This window comes from Chionomys nivalis, chromosome 4, assembly GCF_950005125.1.
Source record: "Chionomys nivalis chromosome 4, mChiNiv1.1, whole genome shotgun sequence".
Taxonomy (NCBI): Eukaryota; Metazoa; Chordata; class Mammalia; order Rodentia; family Cricetidae; genus Chionomys; species Chionomys nivalis.
Window position 1 is genome coordinate 80,828,159 of NC_080089.1, and position 23,613 is coordinate 80,851,771.

The window sequence follows — 23,613 nt, forward strand, 5'->3', positions numbered from 1 at the left end:
CATTAACATAATCCCAGTCACTATCAGAAATTTGAGGCAAAAGGATAATATGTGAAAAGCTAGGCTGGATTGTGAGGGGAGATTCCTAGGGTTCTAGGGTATTTGATTGAATACACACACTCTATCTCACAAAAATAAAATAAGCCAGCATTCAGATGCCCAATGATGAGGACTGTTGATGTTTGAAAGCTTTCAAATGTGGTAGAGATTCTCACCACCACAAATTTTCAACTTGGCTAAGGAAGAGAAATCTGGAAGTTCTTTTGAAACCATGGAGCAAGGATTTGTTTTCAGAAAGAAAAATATAATTTGCCTGTGCCCTGTGCTGCTGTGGAGGATCATGTGAGAATATTTGAGTGCAGTCTGAATCGCATCACAGAAACTTATCTGGTGAGTATCATCAGTATACAGCTCCATGGACAATAAATAAAAATGATAGTTAAAATTAATGTTCTCCAGAAACAGAGCGCTAATCAAACACAGACTTCTGTGCCTCATGTCCCGAAGTCTCACTCAGCAGTTTTGAAGCATGACCCAAGAATATTTGTGCCTCCAGGAGACAACTTCCTGAATATAATACCAGCAAGATAAACATTGAAATCAACAATTAATAAATGGGACCTCCTGAAACTAACAACCTTCTGTAACACAAAACAGCAGCCTGTAGAATGGGAAAAGTTCTTCATCAACCCCACATCTGACAGAGGGCTGATCTCTAAAATATGTAAAGAGCTTAAGAAACTAGACATCAACATATCAAATGATCCAATTAAAAACTGTGGTACAGATTTAAGCAGAGAATTCTCAATAGGAGAATCTCAAATGGCCGAGATACACTTAAAGAATTATTCAACATCCTTAACCATCCAGGAAACACAAATCAAAATGATTCTGAGATGTCATCTTATATCTATCAGAATAACTAAAATCAAAAACAATAATGACAGCCTTTGTTAGAGAGGATGTGGAGAAAGGGGAACACTCCTCTATTTCTGGTGGGAGTGCAAACCTGTACAGTCACTTTGGAAATTGGTATGGGAGTTCATTGGAAAGTTTAGAATCAATCTACCTCAAGACCCATCTATACCAATCTTTGGCACATACCCAAAAGATGCTCAACCCATAACACAAGGAAACTTGCTCAATTGTGTTCATAGCAGCATTATTTGTAATATTTGGGAAACAACCTAGATGCCCCTCAACTGAAGAATGAATAAAGAAAACGTTTCACATTTACACAATAGAGTATTACTCAACAGTAAAAAAGCAATGACCTCATGAAATTTTCAGGTAAATAGTTGGAACTAGAAAAAAATCAGCCTGAGTTAGATAACCCAGATGCAGAAAGACAAACATGGTATGTACTCATTCATAAGTGGATATTAGCTGTAAAGAATAACCAGGCTACCCATCCACAGTCCCATTAAAGCTAGGTAACAAGTCAGGCTCAAAGTAAGAGTCATGGATTTCCCTTGGAAGAGGAAATATATGAGATCTATTTCCTATGTAAGCGGGGTGCTGAAGGGGTGGGCAGAAAAGGTATGGGAACATAAGTGATTGGGTTGGGGAGGTTAGGGTAAGAATAATGAAAGAGATATATTGATAGGGGCACTTTGGAGTTACACAGAAACCTGGTGCCAGGGAATCCCTCAGAAATCCACAAGAATGACCCCGGCTAAGACTCCCAGCAACAGTGGAGAGGCTGCCTGAACTGGTCTCCCCTGTAATCAGATTGGTGACTATTCTAATTGTCATCACAGAGCATTCAATAACTGATGGAAACAGATGTAGAGAAGCGCAGCTAAGCACTAGGCTGAGCTCCAGGAGCCCTGTTGAAGAGAGAGAAGGATTGTTATGAGCAGGAGTAGGGGGTGTCAAGGTCTCAAGACAAAGACCGCTGACCTGAGCTCCCGGGAACTCAGGGACTCTGGACAGAAAACTAGGGAACTTGCATGGGACTCACCTAGACCCTCTTCATGTCTATGACAGTTGTTTAACTTGGTCTCTTTGTGGGGCTCCTAGCAGTGGGATTAGGACATGTCCTTGACCCTTGAGCTGGTTTTTAGGAATCCAAACCCCAACTTTGTTTGCCTTGCCCAACCTTGAGGCAGGGAGAGGAGCTTGATCCTGACTCAACTTGTGTCATGCTTTGTTAATGCCCTCATGGGAGGTCTTGACCTTTCTGAATGGAAATAGAGGAGTAGATTGGGAAGAGGGATGGTTAGAAGGGAAGTGGGGGGAGAAAATGGGAGGAGAGGAGAGAGGGGAAACTGAGGTCTGTATGTAAAACTAAATAAAAAATAATTATAAAAAGAGTATTGGTGCCTCAACAGAATTCCCAGATGCAGTGATATAGACTGAAAGAGTACCTCAGATCACCATTAATGGTTTTGTGGATTTCTCAGAGGCACCTCAGATCTTAGACTGTTCCTGCCTCATTTACATTCCTTTAAATCCACATCTGCAGATTGTATTTCTTGCCTGTTTTTGTTGTTGTTATTTTTGGGCTTTTGTCTTTATTCTTTCTACCTAATACTTGCTGCTCTTTCTAAAAATTTCTGTTTTCTGATTTTAGTTTGATCTCTCTTTCTTAGAAAATAAACAAATAACTGTATTGAACTAAAGTATGTGTCTTTAAAAAACAGATTTCAGAGGGAAGATCCTGCATCCCACAGCCTTATCATAGAATTCCCCTCACTACTTTTTTTTGTTCTACACTTCCTTAAAGGGATGCTTTGTCCAAAACTCAGTACTTAATCCATGAATTATCTATTACTTATTGAACATGCTTCATGAACTTTCTAGCTTTTTGGTTATTTTGATTGTTTGTTTTTCAGATGAAATTATATTGAATTCTCTAAAGGAAATGGAACTAAAAAAATCTGTTTAGACATTATCATGAGATGTTTCATTTGCTTTGAAAAAAATCTATTAAACACTGAAGTACATTTTCAAACATATATTGAAACATTTATTCTTTCTTCTTTCATAAAACTTTCTCTTTAAGGTTTAATGAATATATTTAAACAATTCCTAATACACAAAAAGTTTTATTTGTATCCTTCCCACATCTCCTCTGCTTCAGTACAGAACATTTCTGTTTATCCTTCTGCTGTAAAGACATAGTTTGGGAGGATGGCACCTTATTTAGATATCTTTGAAATCAAGACAATACTTGTGAAGAATATGTGTTAAATTTCTCAAGCAGGAAATATCAAAGTCTTAGAACATTGTGAAACTTATAATTTGACACCTTTAAATAAAATTGCTAAAGGCCTGAATATTTAACTGAAATGTTAGGGACTAAAATTTTAGCCCATTAAATGTCCTATCATCATTGGAAATTTTGGAGATGTTTTCAACTTTCACTATAATTTCAACCTACTTATTTTATATTTCAGTAACCTAGAAATATAAGAAATGTTTATTATGGATCTATGTGAAAAATCATTATAGGTCTTGTATAAAAACCATGTATTATATTGCTGTTACCTACAAATCTACTAAAAATAATCTGTTTCTTCCTCAAGGTCATTGTCTTAGTTATTGTTCTGACAAAACACCAAGACCAAGGAAACATAAAAGAAAATGTTTACTGGGGAAAGTCGCACAGTTTAGGAAGGTGAGTTCATGACAGTTATGTATTGAGGCTTGGCAACAAGCCAGGAGGCGTGAAGCTGAAGCAGTAGCTAAGAATGTACGTCCTTAATCATTCTCTTTTAATCATTTAATTTTTTTTCATTTATTTAATATCCTGATGACAATTTCCTCTCCCTCTTCTCCTCCCATTCCCTCCCCCTGCCTCCCTTCTACCTGCCCCTGCAATAAGGCTGGGCAAGGCAACAGAGCATGGGTAATACATTCCCAAAAGCCAGCTCAAGTGTCAGGTGAGGTCTTAAGCCTATTGATAGGAACCCCCTTAAACAGACCAAGCTACCCTAATTGTCATCAGAGAGCCTTCATCTAGTAACTGATGAAAGCAGATGCAAAGATTCACAATCAAGCACTGGGCTGAGCTCCAGGAGTCCTACTGAAGAGAGGGTTGAAGGATTGTACAAGCCAGGGTGAGGAGCAGTGAAAGTCATGAGACAGAGACAGCTGACCTGAGCTTGTGAGAGCTCAAATATTCTGGACTGAAAGCTAGGGAGCCAGTAAGGGGCTAATCTAGGTCCTCTGCATGTGTGTGAAAGCTGTATAGTTAGATCGTTTATCATTCTTAATCCATGAGTAAGTGGTTTAGGGAGAGGGAGAGAAGAAGGGGGAGGGTAGAACAAGGAGGGAGAGGAACAGAGAGTTTAGACAGAGACACGGAGATAAAAAGTGGGAGAGAATACTAACTAGGAAAGTCATGAACTTTTTGAATTTTGCATACAAATGGACGGAAATTGAAAACACTATCCTGAGTGAGTTAAGCCAGACCCAAAAAGAGGAACATAGGATGTACTCACTCATATTTGGTTTCTAGCCATAAATAAAGGACATTGAGGCTATAATTCGTGATTCTAGAGAAGCTAAATAAGAAGGTGAACCCAAAGAAAAACATATTTGCATCCTCCTGAATATTAACCTTCATTAGGCGATGAAAGAAGACAGAGACAGAGACCAACATTGGAGCACTGGACTGAAGTCTCACGATCCAAAGGAGGAGCAGAAGGTGAGAGAGCATGAGCAAGGAACTCAGGACCGCGAGGGGTGCACCCACACACTGAGGCAATGGGGATGTTGTATCGGGAACTCACCAAGGCCAGCTGGCCGGGGTCTGAAAAAGCATAGGACAAAACCGGACTCACTGAACATAGCAGACAATGAGGACTACTGAGAACTGAAGAACAATGGCAATGGGGTTTTGATCCTATTGCACGTAATGACTTTGTGGGAGCCTAGGTAGTTTGGATGCTCACCTTAATAGACCTGGATGGAGGTGGGTGGTCCTTGGACCTCCCACAGGGCAGGGAAACCTGATTGCTCTTTGGGCTGAGGAGGGAGGAAGACTTGATTGGGGGGGGATGGGAGGTGGTGGCGGGGAAGAGGCAGAAATCTTTAATAATTAAATAAATTAATTAATTAATAAAAAGAAAGAAAGAAAGAAAGAAAGAAAGAAAGAAAGAAAGAAAGAAAGAAAGAAAGAAAGAAACCCACTCCCAGTAACACATGTCCTACAATAAAGCCATACTTCCTAATTCTTTCTAAATAGTTCTACCAACTGGAGACTAAGCATTCAACTATATGAACCTGCAGAGGGTCATCATTCCTTCAAGTTCCTTTCTCATGATTGAGGCTCCATTAATGTTCCTAACACACATATCTTGTGCCTGACCCCATTGTTTCTTTTACTTCACACACTTTTATCTTAAGTTAGAGTTTCTATAACTCTTTGTGTGTTATGAATACCTTTTGGAAGTTCAACTACATTTTCTTTTTATTAGACCGATGGGAATTGTTTAGAGATAAGTTATTAACCTCCTTTAGTTAACTCTACTATGTGGGATAGGTGTTCACTGTGTATTGCTGTGACTGGTGTAATAAAAGCTGAATGACCAATAGCTAGGTGGAGACAGCTACAGATACTCTTAAATATGTTCATTTACATATAAGGAGACTCTGACGATCAGGGCTCTGTAAGTCATCCTTCTAATCCCAGCACTATGTAATACTGAGGCAGGTGGAAAGTTCTGATTTTAGGGACAGCCAGGACTATACAGAGACCTATACAAGTTTGGAATATAGTTTGAGAGCTTGTTTAATCTCCTGCCCCCAATAAAACCATCTGAAAACGAAGGTGATATAATCAGATTCCAAACCTAGAGATGTCCATTCTTTCAAAATGCTATAAAGTATATTACATAAGAATGTGGAGAAAGTAGAGTGTTAAGTATATTTTGACTGGTTAAGAAATAAATTATGTGCATATGACTGAGTTCTGTTTTCCCATATAAATTATTTCTCAATAATTTTGCTAGATATGTTCCAAGAACAGGCAGAAAGTAGAGTTACTATCGCTGTTGTGAGAGTATAGGTGTAGAAGAAAAGACCTGTCAATGGGATGAGTGAAAACACTGTTAGAAGTTTTATGAAGTAGCAACTATAAAGTGGGAAGGGAAGGTAGAAAATGAGATATTGTGAGTAACTACCAGAGGTACTAAAAAAAGAAATGAGTTAGGAGGTAGTGATGCATACCTTTAATCCCAGCACTTGGGAGGCAGAGGAAGGTGGATCTCTGTCAGTCCAAGGCCAACCTGATCTACAGAATGAGTTCCAGTACAGTCAGGACTGTTATATAGAGAAAACTTGTCTTGGAAAAGCAAAAGAAGAAAAGAAAAGGGAATGAGGCAAACCTGCCTTAAATCTAGGCTTCTTAAATGTTTTCTTCTTACAGCATGCATGGTCTTTATCAGTCATGGTCCAAGGACTACTTCCCACCTGGTCAACAGCCATGAAGTCCCAAAGAAACACACAGAGGTCTACATTAAGTACAAACTGGTTAGCCTATTAGCTCAGTCTTCTTATTAACTTTTTCTTACATCTTAAGTTAGCCCATTTTTCTTGTCTATGTTAGCAACATGGCTTGGTACCTTTTTCAGTGAGGCAATCTCATCTCGCTTCCTCTGCATCTGGATGATGGCTGCAGACTGAGTCTTTCCTCTTCCCAGAAGTTTCCTGTTCTCATTGCCTGCCTCTACATTTTGCCTGGTTACACCACCTATACTTCCTGCCTGTCTACTGGCCAAACATCATTTTATTAAACAAGTACAAGAAACAAATCTTTACAGGGTAAAATCATTGTCCCACAGCATTCTTCCTCTTCACTGCTCCCTGCACAGAACTTTGTTAGCCAGATTCTAATGAAAATGTACAGATCATTCACCACAAGGGAGAGCAAGGCCATATTTAGAATTATACATTTGTTGTTTTAGCACTTTTAATTCGTGTAATCCTGTGAGGATATGATGAAGCAAACTTTCAAGAATAAATATGAACAGAAAATAGGTGTCAGAAATGAAGAGAACAAGCTTCCTTTGCCTATGATTAGAAATGAAAATAATGCAGAATGAGCAAGCTTGGAATACTTTTCTTATATGCAATATCATTTGATGTTTCTAAAAATCCCCATATAAATTTGGGGTTCCACTCACTTACTTTTATATTCAAATTCTGTATTTTGTTGTAGCAAATATAGCATATGCTTTCCAACATAAGCAGTGTTTACTTAAAAATAGAATCCATAAGAGATACAAATTAATGTGACTATTTTTAAATTGATCTTACTGCACTTACATTGAATTCTTACTTCCTACAGAAGAGTGTTGAACAGACCTTTGAGAATTTGTTACTAAGAGCAACATAGAATACACAACAGAGGAGTGATATAAGAAATGCTGTTCATATTCACCATATTTAATCTACTAACAAGATCAATATTGCTCTTTATATTTTTATTCGCCAATTTATTTTTGTGAAACTGAATATCAAGCCCAGGGCATTATACATTTTAAGTGTGTACTCAAACATGATAAGTACACACTCAACTACTTAGCTAAAGTACTGCTTCCCATCTAGAGTAAATCATACTCACCAAACCCTATGATGCAACCAATGCTGGTAGTCAGTACCAAACTCTGAGATCATCAGAACACTCTGTTCCTTTCCTCTTGGGCAGCAGCATAATTAGATACTACATAGGTATGCATAGGGGCTTGTCTCAAAGTGATTATAGATCCTGTCAAATAGTCACTAAGTATTAATCATCAAAATAACAATACTTAGGATATGAAAAGGAAAATTCCAAGGTGCTGTCAATGGAAATGTAAGCTATACATCCACTATGGAAAGTAATACAGAAATTCTCTCAAAATACTAATACACAGAACTACATTAAGATTCTAGAATGCCTATATTGGGTATATAATAAAAGATGATGACATTGTTATACCCAAACATTCTTGCACCCCATGCTTATTGAACCACTATTCACATGCACTAAACAATGATATCTACTCAGTGCCTACAATGGATGAGCAGATAAGGAACATAAAATGATATATAATAAATATTACATGTACATATAATATTTAAGAAAAGAATGAAGTCACATCTTGTATAGAACTAGAGATCATTTTGTTGAGGTAAAATATGTTACATACATAAAGAGAAACACAGCATCTTCTTACTCCTTTGTGGAAATTAATAAGTCAGTCTCATAGAAGAACACAGTGGAACAATGTATTACTGAGATTTGCAGGAAGAAAAGAGAAAAGAACTCAATAACAGACACAAAAAAAATACTTCATGGAGCTAGGGACAAAGCTTGGTGATACAGTGCTTGCCTATATAAACATGCATGCAAAAGATCCTAAATTCTATTACCAGCATCAGAAAAATAAATCCTCAAAGACAACAGTGTACCTACAGGTTTAAGCATTCTATGATCCGTTTCAAAATGATTGAAGAGTTCAATATCACCAGCAGTAAAATGATTAATGTTTGAAGAGATGGAAATACTTAAAACCATAATTTGATTAGCATGCATTATGTACATGTGCTGAATTACTGTGAAGATGTACAAATATTGTCTCAATAAGAACAGGTCTCTAAATTTCCTCTTAAGCCTGAAGCCTAGATATTTCAGACAGTTTTTTTTCTTTATCAATATCAGTTGCCTTGCATGACTTGAAAATTAGAGTATGCTTTTATTAATAAGCTTATTCTGACTCCCATTGCCTACCAAGAACATAAATTCTATGTGTGATGCCTTCCTCCAGTGCCTAGACACAACAATGGAAAGGATTACTTTTGCTCTCTAAGACTTGGCTTCCCATTCCACATTGAGGCAGATACTTTCTCATGCCTAGGGTTTCATGAGTGCTAAATGATATAGTTCTCCTGCTTAACATATTTCTGTAAAGAGGAAATCAAGAAATGTTCAATGTTATTACTAGAACCTTACTGATGAATCTGTGATTTTCACATTCCGATCCATTTGCGGAGCAGCTAGACATTTTCTTACTCATTAAAATAATCACTTACATCATCTTTATTACTGTAATCAGTGCCAACATTAAAAAAATTGTACATTCTATTAAGTATTCAAACTTTCACAAAATTTCAGCTTTTACTTGATCACAATGAATAATTTTTCCATCTAGGTCAACATATCTTATAATAGCCAGTACTATTAGTAAATGACTTTTCACCTTATACTAATATGTTTGCTTCATTTAGGCTTTATTTTGCTTTGTTTTGTTTTGAGACAAAAACTGATCATGTAGTACTGACTGTCCTTGAATACATGCACAGAGATCTACTGCTTCTACATGCCTAGTGTTGAATTAAGGCATTCTCCACTTATTCTCTGATGTTATCTTTTTAAACAGTAACTATAGGAACAGAGAACATACATTCATAAAATCACACAAAAATGGTGCCATATAGCTCCGTGGTTATCATAAAGCAATCACTGCCATGTAAATATCATTGGCTCCCTTCCATTTACGTCTTTACCAGTTCAATAATCTAATGCAGTGGTTCTCACTCATCCTATTGCCAAGGCTCTTTAATATAATTCCTTATGTTTTTGTGACCCCCAGTCATAAAATTATTTGAGTATCCTTCGTAACTGTAATTTGGCTACTGTTATGAATTACAATGTAATTATATCATATGCAACCCATGAAGAAGTCACAACCCACAAGCTGAGTATAGTAAGGAGGCCACTTGTTTAGTTCCTGGTCGCCCTGCAAGCTTAGACTCAAAATAATCATACAGAAACTATATTATTTAAAACACTGCTTGGCCTATTGGCTCTAACTCTTTGTTGTTTTTGTTTTTGTTTTTCGAGACAGAGTTTCTCTGTAGCTTTGGTTCCTGTCCCAGAACAGCTCTTGTAGACCAGGCTGGCCTCGAACTCACAGAGATCTGCCTGCCTCTGCTTCCCAAGTGCTGGGATTAAAGGCGTGCACCACCACCGCCCTGCTGACTTTAACTTCTTAACAGTTAGCTCTTACATTTTAATTTAACCCATCTTCATTAATCTGTGTATTGCCATGTGGCAGTGGCTTACTGGCAAAGTTTCAGCATGTCTGACTCTGGCAGTGGCTCCATGGCATCTCTCTCTTACTCTACCCTTCTTCCTCCCAGCATTCAGTTTAGTTTTCACCACCTACCTAAGTTTTGCCCTATCAACAGGCCAAGTCAGTTTCTTTATTCATTAACAAATAAAAACAACGCATTGACAGAAGGACCTTCCACATCAGTTGAAAAACACTGGTTTAGTATAAATGTTATTACCAGGATTTTTCTTTATGTTAGAACATCTTTGTTCTGTGTGTAAGATGGCTTTGCTTATCTAAATTCTTAAAATATTTTCCTGTGGCATCCAGAAAAGGCTAATTAGCTCTCAAATTTCTAACTAAGTTTCATCTATACTGGATTTGGGCCTGAATGTTTTGGTTTTGAATATAACATTCAGAACTGATTCATTTTCCCATGTTGAAATTTCCTAGTGACCTCTATTATTTAATGTAGCAACCATTTTCTTTCAATTCCATAGAAATCTTCATCTCCTAAATCAAGCAGTGTAGAGATCATCTGTTATATTGATTTTTCTATTCTACGAGGGTTTTTTTTTGCCAATGTAAAACTATCTCAAATAATACAGCATTATAGTGTTTCGTGTATTGTCCAGAATTTCAGCTTAAATTTTTTTGTAAGTCCACAATGATAATTTTGATCCTTTGTACATCTATGTCGATTTCCTACTAAGTCATTATTCTGGCTATAAGAAGTAAGTTATGCTGGTTAGATTTTCGGCAACTTGACATAATCTAGAGCCATCTGGGAAGAGGGAACCTCAATAGAGTATATGCTTTCACCAAAACAATCTGTATCAAGACTGGGAAGGTTCTTTTTTTCTTTTTGATTAATGGTATGGGTAGGCACAATTGTCTATGAGGCAAAGTGCCACTCTGAGGCAGGTGGTTTTGAATTTGTAAAAGAACAAGTGGATAAGCTGTGGAGAGCAAGCCAACAAGCAGATTACCTTCATGGTTTCTGTTTCTGCACCCATTTGAAGTACTGCCCTTACTTTCTCAATGCTCAACTATGATCCAGAAATGTTAGACAAATGATCCATCTCTTCCCCCAAGTTGCTTCTAGTCGTGATCTTTAACACAGCAATAGAAAGCAAGCTAGGACATCCTCTGATGCTCTGATGTTATTTTATAAAGAGTTCATTTGATCTGTAGGTCAATTTAGAAAGCATATAACCTTTCAAAATGCTAAACTTTATCTTAAAACATATGCATTAAATTCTTAATGTTTTAAGTGTTTTTTTTTTTTATTCCTTCTTTTTTTATTTTTTGTTTTTTTTTTTGTTTGTCTGTCTAACCCAGCAACTCACAGTGTAGTCTGTGCAGGCCTACCTTGACCTTTTTTTGTTTTTTTTTTTTTTTTTTTTTTTGATTTTCGAGACAGGGTTTCTCTGTAGCTTTTGGTTCCTGTCCTGGAACTAGCTCTTGTAGACCAGGCTGGCCTCGAACTCCCAGAGATCCGCCTGCCTCTGCCTCCCGAGTGCTGGGATTAAAGGCGTGCACTACCACCACCCAGCCCTACCTTGACCTTTTGACAATCCTTATGTTTCAACCTTTCAGGGCTTTATAAGTAGATACAATTACATCTGGCTTTAAATTTCCTTTAAGCAATTTCTCACACTAATTTTACAGTCTGAAAAATCATTAATTTTTTTCATACGCCATTTCTTTTGTAAGCAATTACAAATAAAATAACATTTAAAACTTTGGGGGCACTTTGCAAATGTTGGTTATAGTGATGTGTGTATACTGAACTTGCACACTTCTTGTCAACATACTACAGGAGATGCTGCTGATAAAGTGTCATTTCACAATTCAGAAAACACACACTTGTTCTTCCTTTCCCAAGGTTGGAGTGGGAGTATAAGCAAAGGCCAATGTTATGTATGTTGTTTTCCAGGTATAACCTGATAGTGACAGTATTTTTGAACTTTCTTGCTACAAATGACTTTGTCATCAAGCTTTTTTCTTTTTCCAAGATGTGGTTTCTCTGTGTAGTTTTAGCTGTCCTGTAATTCACTCTGTAGACCAGGCTGGCTTTAAACTCACAAAGATCTGCCTGCTTCAGTATCCTGAGTGCTTAAATCAAAAATGTGTGCCACCCCCCACCCAACCTTGCTTTTTAAATGCATTTTCTTTTTCTAAACATTATTTATGTATATGAGTGTGTTATATGGATGTACAACTTTATGACAGAAGAAGGCATTAGATTCCACTGTAGATGGTTATAAGAAATGCTTCAACATATGTAAATTCTTGTCCCAGGACTTTTGCATGTGACAACCTGTCAAGAATGACCATTATGCATTCTGTAAGAGAAATAATTGAATTTGTTCACATCCAAGATTGAAAATTCTTTAACTTAGTGATAAACCAAAGTACTTATTTAAAGCTAAGAATGTAATTGGTATTCATGCTATTTTTGATGTATAATTTTTGAGACAGAGTCTCACTATGTAGCCCTCACTGGACTGAAACTCTGTAGACAAGGCTGATGTCAAGCTCATAGAGATCCACTTTGCTGTAGGAAATAGAGGAAGTCCTGAGTATGTGAGGGCATGTATGAATGTGTGCTGTTGACATGGGCACAGCCATATCAATAACCATAGCGTCAAATCTAGAGGGAAGAAGGAAGGTCTCACTGCCCTCTTCTGTTGGAAGTAGGGACAGAGAAGTTTAAAGGAAAATGGGAAAGCCTTCATTCGTTCATAAATGTGAATAGTGTGTCCAGAAAATATCCAACATAGCTTTTGTCCACCAGACTTTTACAGCCTGGAGCTTGCCCTGCAAGACAGAGTTGATTGTACTGAGAATAGGTTAATCTGTCTTCTTAATCTAGTTCATAACATAAACCTTTCTCCTTGTTTTTTTATATGTAATAGCCCCACTTCCTTGTTCAACTCTATGTAACAAACATACTGACATTCCATGATGCTACAGCTTCTCTATTCAAGAACTCAGTCCATCAGAATCCAGACGTCTTTCTCTGAGTCTGTCTATCCGTCTCTTCTTCGTTTGCTTATTACCCATAATTAGTTCTAGTCCTGGGAGCTGTGCAGGATTTCTTCCTTTTGTATTTGTATCACCAATTATATTTTTCATAATCATATGGAAATGCTGTCTTTTTGATATTTCATATATAATATATATTCACATATGTGTGTTTGCATACATTCATATATGGGTATATATACACCTATTTGATCTATCCCTCTCCCAAATGCTCCTTTCATTTCTTTAGAGCAAAACTACTCAGAAGAATTGACTGTACTCACTGCAGTGCTTTTTATCTTGTACATCCTCTAACAAGGCCTTTGTTTACACTAATTCAGTGAAATAAGTATAAAGTTGTGTCCTTTATCCTAGAGTATGTGGTTTATGGTCAGTATTGATTTCTGATTTGGGCTCAGCAGCATTTGACACAGCTGGTCCCTCCCTCTTCCATATGCATCATCCTGACTGGGCTTCAGGGTACCAACACCCCTGATTTTCTCCTTATTTTTAAGTCTCTATGCTCCTCATTTCATTTTTCTGCCTTATATGGTTAACTACTTTTATATGTTATAGTTCTCTCCAATGCTATCTTTTGGGACTCACTCATTAGAGAAAGCATGCCCTCTTGTTTATTGCTCTTTAGCCATTTAAGTGTTTATATTTCCCAAATTTTCCCCTTGACCCAATTGCTCTCTGAAGCACCTAACCTATATTCAACAGATTAGTGGAAAGGGAAACAATCTCAAACTGTGCATATGTAAACTGTAATGACTGCCTGCTCCTTCATAGCCTTCTCTATTTCAATCAATAGCAGCTGCTTCCAACTGTTCAGACCACAGACACTAGAGTCAGATGTCCCCTTCTCTCTCTGCCACCTGACTTCTAATCTTTTAGTAAACTCTGCAGCATATACCTTCAGAATGTGTCCAGAACCTTCACCTTTGTGTCCCTGTGGTGTTATCCTTATTAAACTACCTGGCCTCTGTGGTTGTCAAGGCTCTTTTAAAGCCTTGCTCTATAACACTGAGAAGTCAGATGTTATAAAAGCCTATACATTCAGCTTGCCCTTCCTTGAGTCTGGTCTCCTTCCCCACACCCCACTCCCCATGCCTCATTTCTGTGATTTCGTGTAGTGTTTCTTTTCCCCTTGCTTAGTCAACCCTAATCAAGCTGCATTCTGCACCAAGCATATGTCCAAACTGGCTCTTTGCTTTCATTCTTCTTTTGGCTGAACATACTTCTTCAAGATGATTGTATGCTTGCTTTCTTATTACAACCAGGTCTTCTTCATGAGTATGCCCTAATCACATCCAACCATCTTCCTATTTTATATCCCCTGTTTTTTTTTTCTTTCCCCCTCTCATTCATTCTTATTATTAGAGATGCCAATTTAACTTTATTCATTTTACAAGCATTTCTCATTGCTTTGCCTAGGCATCCATTCTTCCCACTGAGGTCCTGGCAAGCACATCCTATATGCACAACTTGTTGAATAAAATGTCCTATTAAAGTACCGATGTAGAGCTAAGAGGCACTTTAAAAGGATTGCATCATTTCTTGGTGAGAATATTAAAAAAAAGGCTTCAAAGGTCAAGTTGCATGTGATTGAAAATGTGATTAAATGACAAATAATATGCCTGTTTATATAGGGCAGGGAGGTGCCCTGTGGGAAGAGGTAATAGCATGGTGTTTAAATGGAGAGATCTGTGGCAATAGAGGATGCAATAAGAACGTTGTCATTCATACTGGCAGGAACGTAATAAGCAAAGTATACTGGGAGGTAGCTTGGGGCATGTGAGATAGACAGAGTGCCTATTTGACTCTTTGAAGTGAGCACTGCAGTGCCTCCCTTCCTTGAGCAAACAGGCAGAATCCTGCCATTTTACATTTAGATATGAAACCTGTGTGAGGAAATGATATGCTATAGTGGTAATATCTTCCTTTTCCAGAAGTCAGGCATTGATATTATTTTTTGCTTATCATGTTGGCTAAAGGAAATAAAATCACCAAACCTCATTTCTTATTGATATGGACCAGACATACACATTCAGAAAATATAAATCCCAATTTTTAGAATATTCAAGATATATACTATTTTTAAACAAACCAGAAAAAATAATTAGAAACATATTTAAAAGTTGCTTTACTCCAAAGGGATCTTGTGAATAAATAATACACTAAAATTGTTCTTCCATGTTGTTGACCTAAATTTGAGTCAGAAAGCACTATCAGTCAACTTACGTAAGAAGATTTGAAAAGAAATTCTTTTATAGGTAGTGATATCTCTGCTTTCAATATGTGCTTCTATTTTTCTAGCTGTCTCAAAGAAGCAGGTGTCTTGCTTAAATTCTCCAAGACCCAAGAAGGCATTCTCTCCTAACAGAGCTATTTTTCTTTGAGTTTGTACTTAGTGGTTACAAAACTGAAAACTTTGGCTTCCACTACAGTCTCAGTTTGTCTTCCTTCTCTATTTTCCTTAAATTACAAATAAATAGTGAATTACAAAAGGCCAAGGAAATCAACAGCAAACACTGATAATATGATCAAATTAAATGAGAATATCAAATGGAGTACTTCCAAGTAACACTTTGGATCTATCAAGTGTAGTTTTTAAAATTTACTTATTTGATAGCAATCTATTCTTCAAGCAGGTGTTTTTAAAAATATCCAAAAAATAGCCTCATGCTATAAATGATCAGATATACATAATTTCCCAGGGGTAAGATATTAATAATTATTATTTTTGATTTGTATTTATTGCATACTTCTACAGGTCAGGCAGGTAGCGTGACTTTCCTGATTCAATAATTATGAAGATCCTCTGAGCTACAATGTCTTGGAAACTCCTAATGGCAAGGGAAATGAGTGAGACAAGGTGACAAGGGCATAGTTAAAGGACACAGCAGGGTGACAATCAAAGGGCATTTGATCTATGCAATTCGATTCTAAAATTTTCTTTTCTGTTACATGAAGCTTCTCTGGAATTTAAAAGTGAACTCAAGATATGGCACTAGTTATCACATATTTGATGCTTTTGTATTGTTCCTTCTAAGTTTTGTAAATCTCATGACTTATGGTTTTACAGGAGAGAGAGTAAAATATCTTATATAGACTAAGGACCTAGCACCTCCATAGACTTTCTTACCTGAAAGACTAGAGTTCTATTTTCTGAAAAACAAAAATGTCTATCCAGAGAATGACCCCAGATTTCTGCCTCAACTTCTACCCACCCAAAAAATCTGCCTGAGGACCTCGTGTCCTGAGTCTGTCCACCTGCCCCTCCTCTCCAGCAGCTACCCTAGACATCCACCTCCATGTGTGTATCTTAATGACATATGTTAAAATATTGTGCTATGCCAAACTGGAAAAATCTCTAAAAAAAAAAAAATGGATGGATTTTAGGATATACGTATCCTTAAATCAAGATGGAGTTCATATAGAAGTCTACCAATACCTTTTGGGTTGAGCTTTTATATATTTAGAAATTAACCCCTGGGCAACATGGGCTTTGCAAATATTTTCTCCTATTCTCTACATAGTCTCTCTAGTATCTTCCTTTCTTCTACACAAGCCTTTTAGATTGTGTAGTCTTAGTCTGTTTCTGGGTTTATATCCTGCACTAGGGTAATATTGGAAAAAATCCTTGGCTATTCCAATATCTTGAATCACTGGGAAGTTTATACTTCACCACCTGCTGTAATCACTTTTTCACAAGTAATAACGCCTTTGTTGAGGCCATGACATTAAAAAGTAGTGATTTACATGAGGATAGACATATCGACAGGACAGGAATCCTAACAATACTTACTCAGTTTCATACTGTTTTACTTATTTGTCAATTGACTCATTCATTCATCCTTTACTTGGCAACTGGGTCTCACGTGATAGCCCAAGCTGTCCCACATTAACTGTGGAACTATGATTTACCCTCAATTCACAGCAATGTTCCAGCCTCAGCAATCAAGGTATGAGTGTCCACATCCAACTTTTTGATTATTTTTCATACAGTTTTTTTTTTACTTAGTCCTAGCTATCTAGAATGTTCTATATAGCCCAGACTAACCTCAGACTCATAAGAGGTTATATTTCCTCAGCCACCAAAAGTATTGTGATGGCAAGTGTGAGCCACCACGCCTGGAACTTTCATGCTTCTTACGAACACTTATTGAATACTGAGAAATTCAACCAGACCTGTTCTGTAAAAATCAGGTGTTGGAGCAAATGGATGTCCATAGTACTTCACATAAATGAAAGTTAGAGGTTCACTTTGTTGCTAGGAGGCTGATGCTGGAGTCTGCTGGAAACAGTAAAGCAAATATAGTTCATTACAGCTAAAGGTTTTAACACATTCTGCTAAATATGTATCATATGGACCCTTCCTTCTCCCTGCCAATGGATTTACTTACTGTAGTAGCCATGTGAATGTGTTATATCAGCTAGCCTGTTTCCTCCCCACAGTCTGGTTCTATTAACAAGTTCCTACTGCTTTGGCATGATGTATCTGAGAAACAAATTCACATGTATTCATTGGAATAGCCTAATATGTTAACCTTCTGAAACATCATTTGCGTTGTCAATGATGTTTTAGAGAAATGAATACAAAGGAGCAATGTATGGAAATTGCTGAGGACAGCTCTTAGAAGGAAGTGATCTTAAGGAACTCTCGGGTCTGGCTATGGCCAGCATATAATTTTCTTTGTGTAATTATAGCAATTTATTCCGTTTGTTACTTGTTTAGTTATGTACAAAAAGCATTATTTGGCTCAGCTCCAATCAGACAAATATTGACTTGTTATTGAGTACTACTCTTAGTCCTTAGTGCAAGCTACTGAAATGACATAACACTCTATCCTTAATGGGCTCCAGCAGAGCTGTATATACAAAAGCACATATAACTAACTACTCTCCTTCTAGTAACATAGGAATTGAAGTAAGATTCTACATGCTCAGTGAACGTAAGATCTTCAAAACTACCAAAGGGAGCCATAACTAGAAGGGCAAGGAATTCTCTGTTGGCTAATCTCCAGGAATAAAGAGAAGGTAGATGGATTAATGGGTCATAAAGTAAATATATAAGAACATTCCTTGGTTTCTGATTTGGGGAGGAGTGTTCTGGATGGTCTCATACGCAGTGATACCCAGTTTTTTAGAACTGTCCTTTTAAGGATGGAAATATCTTTGTGACAACTTTTTATAAAATTATTAGACACTCTGAGATACTATTCAAGAACAACTAGGTCTATGCATTAAGCGGGAAGTTATTACTGGAATGCATTGTCATTTTAGCCTACGTTTTATAATACAGAATTGCAGCAAAAGCCTCGATACCAACAAACTGAAAATTTCTACAGAATTCAAGAGTACACTGTGAACTGACTGTTGGAATTTTAGACGTGCTTTTGCTTCAAAGATATATTGACATCAAGATCCACTGAAAGAATAAAATCATCTTTTTGAAGTCATTTTTAATATACCCTACATAATATAGATTGTGTCATTTGTCCAAGTCATTTTATTTTTGTCTGAAATTTCACTGAACATCAACCTTAACCAGAGACCATGTCAGACTGTAAAGTGAAGATGCATGATCTCTTTGATGATGTTTGAATTTAAAAGAAGCAAAAGTAAGATTAGGAAATTTTCCAGATAGAAAGCAAAATACATATCTTAGGATCACCATGTTTTTTCTCCAGTAGTAATTAGGCAAGCCTTCTTAGCAATTGAATACACTGCACCAAATAAATCACTTTAATGAGTAGATATACTTTTCATTCAAAGTGCAATATTTCGACATTATTCTGAAGATTTTTTTAAAGTAAAAATATTTTTTTGTATCAGAATGTGAAATCTCTTGCTATCACAAACACTGAATTGAAAAGTAGTTTGAGGAATGGAATTACATAAAACAGAAATTCTGAATCTGATTTTTAGCTTGCTAGTTTTATAATATTGGTATCTTTCTGCCTGAGCATACTTCACCAAAAAGACAATCAACAAAAGAAAGAGCAGCAGCAAAATAATTCAAACAAAAATTTGAATTCTACTAGTAATATGTGGAACTGCAAAATATGAAAAGAATCCAGTTCTTGGATCCAAATAAGATTTTTGTAATTGTCATGTTGTCTGCAAAGCACCAGGTATGTTCTGTCTGGGGCCATCAGGCTGCACGTGGCTAAAGACAACAAAGAAGACAGCCCAATACAAAGCTGTGAATTCATTTTTAAATTACAATTTTATGATGTTTTTGTAATGTGATTTCATAATTTGCAAGGATGAACTCTGTAGACAACAATGTTGAGTTGCAGTGAGAAAAAGCTGGGTGAGTCTGGCAGACTGGCAGGCTGTGGTGAGGATTTATGCAGAGTACATTTCTGGGACTTTATCTTTTCACAGGGATGTGACACCCCTCTGTGTTCATTTAATATTATACTAACAGTTTATTTATCCCTCCGGCTTCTTTCCTATATGTTATTATTCCCAAGTAGTATTAAAATTAGGTCCTTGAAGTTTTAGGTAAATGATAAAATGAAAACGTTTATGAAAAATAAAAAGTAAGGTAGAACACATATTTATAATGTATTATTTTCTAAATTTGTATAAGCATTCTCTCATTTAAAATAAATGCCACAAAGCATGCAAATAAGAGGCTCTTATTTCTAGTCCACTCATGAGACTTCTTTTCAGATTTTCTGCACAGCATCACTTGCTGGGTTACACCTACGTTTTAGATTTTTCAGTTCACCCCAATCTTTTCTCTCCTTATTGGAATGAGTCGTGTGGACAGTGGAATAGTAAGTCAGTTCCACGGTGTATGACTTGGCATAGCGGAAGACAATCACTAGGTTAGGAAGGATGTGCTGATTCAAGTTCCATTACTGGCCTTGTCTTCTTCTCTGACCATTTGGAGCATCACTTTTGTCGTCTGTGAATGTGAGGACCACTGTGAGTGGCTCACCGGTTTTAGAGAGGCATTAGAAAGCAAATGTGGGCCTATTGGTGGATAAATATATTAAGGAAAAGTTTCCTTCTTCTCAATACATCAGTAATCATAGATTTGTTACTGTGTGAAAGGTTATCATCAATGGAAGGAAAAAGAACATAGCTGAGAGACATAGTCTATATAGAAATTTATTTTGCAAATCAAAGGGAAAGATGAACTCTAATGAAGGGATGTCTCACACTGTAATAGTGCTTGTACTGTGAATTTTTAAGAAGCTTTATCTTTACTAAATAGATGACACACTTATGATAGTAATATGACCCTTTTTCTTTCTCAAATCATGGCAGACCAGATCTTTCCTAATCCTCTAAAGATTCCACAAAGGTTAAGCGTTAAAGCCTCATTATAAATGGTGGCATAATGCTGTCAGGAATATATAAAGAAAACAGGAATTTTATTTGGTACTGCATACGTGTCTTTTTTAGAGACAAATTTTTGCACAATTGTTTATATTCTAACATCTCCATTTTTAAGATCCCATGCTTTTTCAAGCCCATAAAATCTGGATTCTCATCCATTCAATCTACAGAAATAGAAGTTTCTTCAAAAATGACCACTTATACTCTGAAGATTGCATGTTCTTTAGTATCACAGCATTTCCACGTTCCTCAATCTGACATTCACACTGTGAAATCATATCTGCTTTCATGGAGTATGTATAATCATGCAAAAATACATAACATATTTCTGGACTTAAGATGGATGGGAAGGTTCGATTGACTGTCAAATGAATGGCTTTGCTTAAATGTCTCAGACAACACAAATTTGTTAGAGTCAAAGTTATATTTGTTGTTTTTGTTTGTTTGTTTGTTTGTCCTCCCTGCTTCTCTTTGCTTCTCCTTCTTGGTAAATATTACCATTGTCTGTTGAGGACATGAGTCAACTATGAATGTCCTCTGAGACAATTTTCTTCATTTAGTGTCCATATTAAATTAATTGTTTATCTCACCAATTCTTCCTGCTAAATGTCTGGCTTTCTGTGACTCCTAAGCCTGCAGGACAGTCACACCTCTATTTCTGAGCTTGTACTAGGCATTCCTTTACATAGCTTTCTCTTCACGCAAGCCCCAACTTCACTGCTCCAATTATTAACATCCCACATTGCAATTATTTCTGTGGGGATTGCAGCTGCTTTTTGACATTGTTAATGATGGAGCAGACTATCTGTTTACAAAAAGGTATACCTATTTTCAGAATAAAGTTCTGTGGTTATAGTACCTGCAGCGATTCCCACCTGAGTGCCTGTACCCCTACCTATTCTCACTGGCAGTGCATTTGTATCAGTGAGAGTGTGACACATTCATTCAAAAATTATATTAATAAAACTTGATAGCATTTGGAAAAATAAAGTGAAAGACTGCTTATATTTGAAAAGATTCCCTAAAATGCCATAAGAAATCACAGAGGAATACAGCATATAAGCATATCTCAAAGCCCAGATATGGAATTAGCAAAAAACGAATGAAACTATTTATAACTATAAATCAGGGTTGACAAGATGGATCAGAGGTAAAACCCAAAGACCTGAATGTGGTCCTGGAACACACATGATAGAAGGAGCGAATCAGAGCCCTCTGATCTCTGGTTGTACATGATTCATATGCCCCCAGAATGGATGAATGAATGAATGAATGAATGAATGAATGAATAAGTTTGTATGTCTGTGTGTATGTGTGTGTTATGCCAATTACAAAACAAAGGCATTTGAAATCAAGGTACAAAATTTTATTTCTAAATTATATATAAAATATTTTATTGATATAAAAATTTACAAATCTCTGAAGAAAATGGATAAGGAAAAATGAGGACAGACATGATGTACAAGGGAAAAATACACATATATACATCTGTATCTGTATATCTATATCTACATATATGTGCTAAATATATTAAAAGTCAGTAATTCTGCTAGCAATAAGAGAAAAATGAATTGCAGCTGAAAGAATGAATCTGAATTATAAAAAGTTTATGATTGTTTGAATGTGCTCTCATATACATCTGACAGCTCAGATTGATTTCAGAGAACAAATGTCATTAACAACCCAATAGAGAACTGATATGCAGATCTTAACAAGTCTGCTGCAAGGAGCTTTTCCTGCTACCTCATTTGCTGCAGGTCTTTGACTTGAACTAAGTATTGGTGTATTTCTCTCATGTCCTTGTAAGTAGTAAAAATCTGAGTAGTCAACAGGGGATTGGTGGGATGAGGTAAATAAGCATATGGATACATACTAAAAAGCACAGCAGCTTTCATACATGCTAGCAAGCAAAACAAACTGCATCATAATGCTGACAAGCAAAATAAAGTATAATGCACTCATACTGTCTATAATAATGTGTGTATATATATGTATATATACGCAAACACAATATACAAATAAAATAGCATTTGAAAGACAGCTGAAGCCCACATATGAAAAAAGAATGGTTGAGATATAGGTAAGGAAACATTCACAGTGGAGTTTTGAATTTTCTGCTTATTTGTGCTATACACATTTATAACTAGGAATAGTTAAATACCAGTAGTCAAAGTGAAAAGATGATGGAAATGGTGCAAATTTGAAGATGGAGATGGTTCTTTGACACCTGATGTAATTTTTAAAGATATTCACTTTTACCTAAAAAGGAAGCAACAAGTATTATATTTTTATGTATTCATCTGAAAACAAAACTTCTCTGTCCTATAAGATTTTTATTCCAATAAACTATTAAAAATTATAAGAGAAATCTATCCAGATGTGCCTGGCTGAAGAACACATAGCCAGTACTAACCTATTATGGTTTGACTATGAATCTCACATGCTATAATGTTAAGTGTTTGGTCCCCATCTGGTGATAGTATTTTCAGAGGTTGTAGAAACTCTAAGAAATGAGATCTGGAGTTGCAGAAATGGATCAAAGGGTTAGGGTGATTCCTCCAGAAACGTGAAGACCAGCATTTCTATCCCTGGCATCCACATTAGAGAAAGAAGATAGGCAGGCCTGTAACCTCAGCAATGTGGGGTCAGTGAGAGGCCTTGTCTCAAAGGAATAAGGTACAGGGAAATAAAGCAAAATGTCCAGTGTGCTCTTGTAGCCACTGCAAATGCATGGATGTCCACAAACACATGCACACACGCCACAAGCACACACCATCCTCTCTCATACACACACACAAACACACACACACACACATACATACAAATCATCAACAACAACAATGGTAAAAGAAGTTGGTGCTAACCAAAGGAAGTTGGTTACCAGAAATAAGTCCTTGTGGACAGTATCTTACCCCAGGCACCTCTCTCTGTTTGCCACAAAGTAATAAGTAAAACCAGGCTCTGTCACATTTTAGTTCCACCACAATTTTTGCTCAAGCAGATGAGACGAAGAAACTCTGAACTCAGAACTCTGAAGTCAAAGCTAAAAAAGAAATTCCAATTTTCTCTGGGATGCTTTGGTCATAGCTATGCACAAGTAACAAGTGCAAAGCTTGCCTCTAATTCTTTGACACTAAACAAAGTAGCCTTGCCCAGCTGATGCCATAGGGGTCTA